Source organism: Triticum urartu, chromosome 7 (genome assembly GCF_003073215.2).
Source record: "Triticum urartu cultivar G1812 chromosome 7, Tu2.1, whole genome shotgun sequence".
Lineage (NCBI taxonomy): Eukaryota > Viridiplantae > Streptophyta > Magnoliopsida > Poales > Poaceae > Triticum > Triticum urartu.
The window spans coordinates 695,671,229-695,675,044 of NC_053028.1; positions in this window are offsets into that span (position 1 = coordinate 695,671,229).

The window sequence follows — 3,816 nt, forward strand, 5'->3', positions numbered from 1 at the left end:
GGTGGGGGCGAGGGGGGCGTGGAGATGGCCGGACGGCCTGAACCCTAGCGAACGGGGAGGGGCGGCGGCGCCGATGGGAGGGCCGGCTCGGGGCTCCCCATGCTCGGGGATGGAGAGGAGGCGGGGGTCTGTGCGCCGAGGAGAGGGCGGCGCCGGGCGGGGTGACGGCGAGGCGGCCGGTGGATGGAGGGTGGGCGGCGGCGCGAGGAGAGGAGCGGCGCGTGGGGGAGACAGGGGAGGCGCGGGGAAGAGATAGTGGGCGGGTCGATTTGGGCCAAAATGAGGTCTTCGCGCGTCTATTTTCGCTAAGTCCTACGCTCACTCATAATCCTGGTGCACCAGGGTAAGCCTAGTGCCATAGGAAAAAATACACAGTTTATAATTTTTTTATTTCAATACAAAAAGTTTATTAATTTTACTTTTAATAATTTATGTGTTTCATTTTATTGTATTTTTATGATACTTATTTTAGTTTTCTTTTTATTGTATTCTTATTCTATTTTTATTTCATTGTTTTTATAAATGATACTCTCTCCCCTTATTTCATTATTTCCACTCTTTAAAATATCGGTCAATATTCCGGTAAAAGTTTGGGCGTGTTTCAAGTAGACCTCACCTGTGGCCGCCTGTAAACCACACCATCTCTGATGTAGTCTCTAGGTATCGAGAGGGAACGAGTTGGATTTGTGAAGGAAGTGTGGGCCCTATTGCTCAGTTGGCCTCGAAACTTCTCGTGCTCTCAAAGAAGGCCATCGAATGACACGTGTCAGGCCCCCGTATTTTTCGGACCCACCTAGAATATTTGAGACATTTATTGCACTGTTAGGGTTTCGGAGCCAGAAATTGCAGATCTGCAAGGCGGCACATGAAATCATGCCCAGAAGCGGCATATAAAATCCGATGTGATGTCTTTGCGACATGCGTAGGCCTTTTGCAGGCGAGGGAGGGGCAGGCCCAGCCACCGGGGGGCAAAATTACCTCGGCTCCATGCCTGATCCAACCGCTTAAATCCTCGAAAAATTATATAATGCCAGAAACCCTTGGGAACTGGCATGGTGTCATCACATGGCCCCTGTAGGGTGTGGTAAAAGTTTGGGCCTGTTTCGAGTAGGCCTCACATGAGGCCGCTTGTAAACCACGACATCTCCGATGTAATCTCTAGGTATCGAGAGGGAACGAGTCGTGTTTGTGAAAGTAGTGCGGGCCCTGTTGCTCCGTTGACCTCGGAACTTCTAGTGCTCTCAAAGAAGGCCATCGAATGACACGTGTCAGGCCCACGCATTTTTCGGACCCGCCTAGAATATTTTGAGACATTTATTGCACTACTAGTGTTTCGGCGCCGGAAATTGCAGGGGGAGAAACGGCCTCGTCGGGTCGACACGGAGGCAATCTTGCGGTGGGTTTGGCACGGACCTTGTTCCGAAGTGTTCCTATGGGCTGACCTACCACAACCGAGTGGAGAGGTCCATTGGTCAAAGCCCGTCCGGCAAAAGTCAAAGGGTTAGATCTCCTGGTCAACCGCTGCAGGGTTTGGCGGGACGGGGGCCTTTGGGGGTAGCAATGCTACCAGAGCATCGCGCGGGCCCCTCATACATGCCTTAAGGTGTGGTGGCATGTCTGAAGAGGTAGCACGCGGCTCCGGGGTGTGGCCCCCCTCACGGACGACGATGACACGGTATAGTAAACGTTCTGCGGTAATAGTGCGGCGTGAATATTATTGGTTACTCGGAGCGCGATGAAATCATGATTTTATTACACGGCATGGGCACACGTGATATAGGACAGATGGTAATTTTTCATAATGTAGGATCTTTGGGGACACGGCGTGGGCATCATTGGTGACTTCGCCAATCACAAAATGTTGTGCAATCTTAGTATCTCGGAGGTATTCTTAATGTAGGATGTGTGTGTGCGTATTCATAGTATATCAACCTGACAAAACTGAAAAAGGAGCACAACACTAGCTTTTGCACACAGAAAAACCAACCAAAGTAAAAATACAAACAAAACCGAAAAATCCTCTGAGTTTGACACCAACGTCTGTCACCTGCCAATGGCACTACAACCGCAACAGCCATCAAAGAAAAAAATGACCGATCACTTCCACCACCAAGCTCGACGCGGCTCCATTGCTGATGTAGTTTTGCGGACCTCCAAGATGGCTCTCAATAAAGGCGAAGCCATTGTCGTTGAATGAATCAGACCGAGCAACACCCTAGGCATGCAATCGAACACCAGATCAAGCACCCCCACAGGACTAGACGTCGGAGGAGGAAACCATACCCGCCCGCCACAAACCATGAACCACGAACCAAGCATACAATCCACCATCTTCCAGATGTCGCATATGCAGACGACAAACTGCATCCGCTCCTGGACTATCTCACAAGATCCACGCCGATGCTGGAGCATACGTCGTCGCAACGGCGGAGTCAAAGGACACAGGTCCACCACGAGGATACCACCGCCGCCGCACCATCCTTACTTAAACGGACTGGTTTTTAAATCCAACCCAACGTGGATCACCTCGTCGAGGAAGGATCTGAAGATTGTTTATTCGGTGAAACCATCGCCACCACCAAAGCAAAGATGATGATACGCCCAAAACCCTAAGCTACTAATGCCTAAACCGATCCACACGCGTGGATCCGGCGACCCCCCTCACCACTGGCAACCAAGGTCGTCGGCGGAGAGGAGCCGCCGGAGCACGACAGCGGAGAGGAAGCGCCTTGACGACTGGATGCTAGATCGCCTTTTTTTTTGCATGGGTCGCCTTTCTTTCTTAGAAAAAGAAAGTGATCCTAATTTCTCGTATGTACATGTATGTGAGCATCTATGATTATACTGTTTCAAAAAATACTACTATGAGAATTGTATATGGCCACGTGTCTCCACTCGATTACTAGTGTTGGGTAGATATGTATGATGCACTAACAAATTATAACAACCGATCCTTTTTTATAGATGGAAAACTACCATCCTTGTAAGCAGGCGAACGCATGCAGGCGAATCTAACAACTTCTGTTGCGTCCATATACAGCTTCACAACAAAAATCTAGGCAGCTGCTAGGTAGGTTTCTCGGCTTCTTCGGCAGGTGGCGACTGATAGATCTCGGCAATGGTCGGTCATTGCGCCCCGGCGTGCCACTGCCCCTCGCCTGCAGCGGCATTCATGCCGCCGGTAGCCGTCAACCATTCGCGCTCGACAAGCAACAAAGCCAGATCTTGAACGGCGCCGCTCCTCGAACCCAGGCCCAGACCTGCCGTCGTCGACGACGAATCTCACCGAAAGTTCCGGGTATGTAACATACCTGGAACGGATGATCGATCTGCATGCGTGAATTCTTGACAGAACTCTTGATCCTGTCGCATCGATCGTACCTAGTTTGGCGTTTCATTCTTAATTTTCCTTGGCGTATACAGTAGCAGTACTCTACATCTACATGTTAATTTGTGGAAGTCCGTGTGATGCATGCATTGTGCAGTACTTCGGCGTCTCCGGGTACATGTTCATGGCCGCCGTCATAGTGGCCTCAATATTTTGGCCCGATTGGCAAGACTCACTCACCACCGCCATCGTGTTCTCCTACTCGACGGCGATGATCCTCCTGCTTCTCAAACATTGGGACAGCAAGGAAGACCAACCAGCAAGGCGATGCCATGAAAGCACATGGGTACGTAACGCCGCGCACTAATGCTCTACCTTAACAAAAGAATTATTAGCCAGATTGTTAGGATTGATCCATATCGTGTGAATTTTTCGTCTTCTAATTTAGGTGCAGATGTTGGTGGTCACCGGGATCATGTTGATCTCCT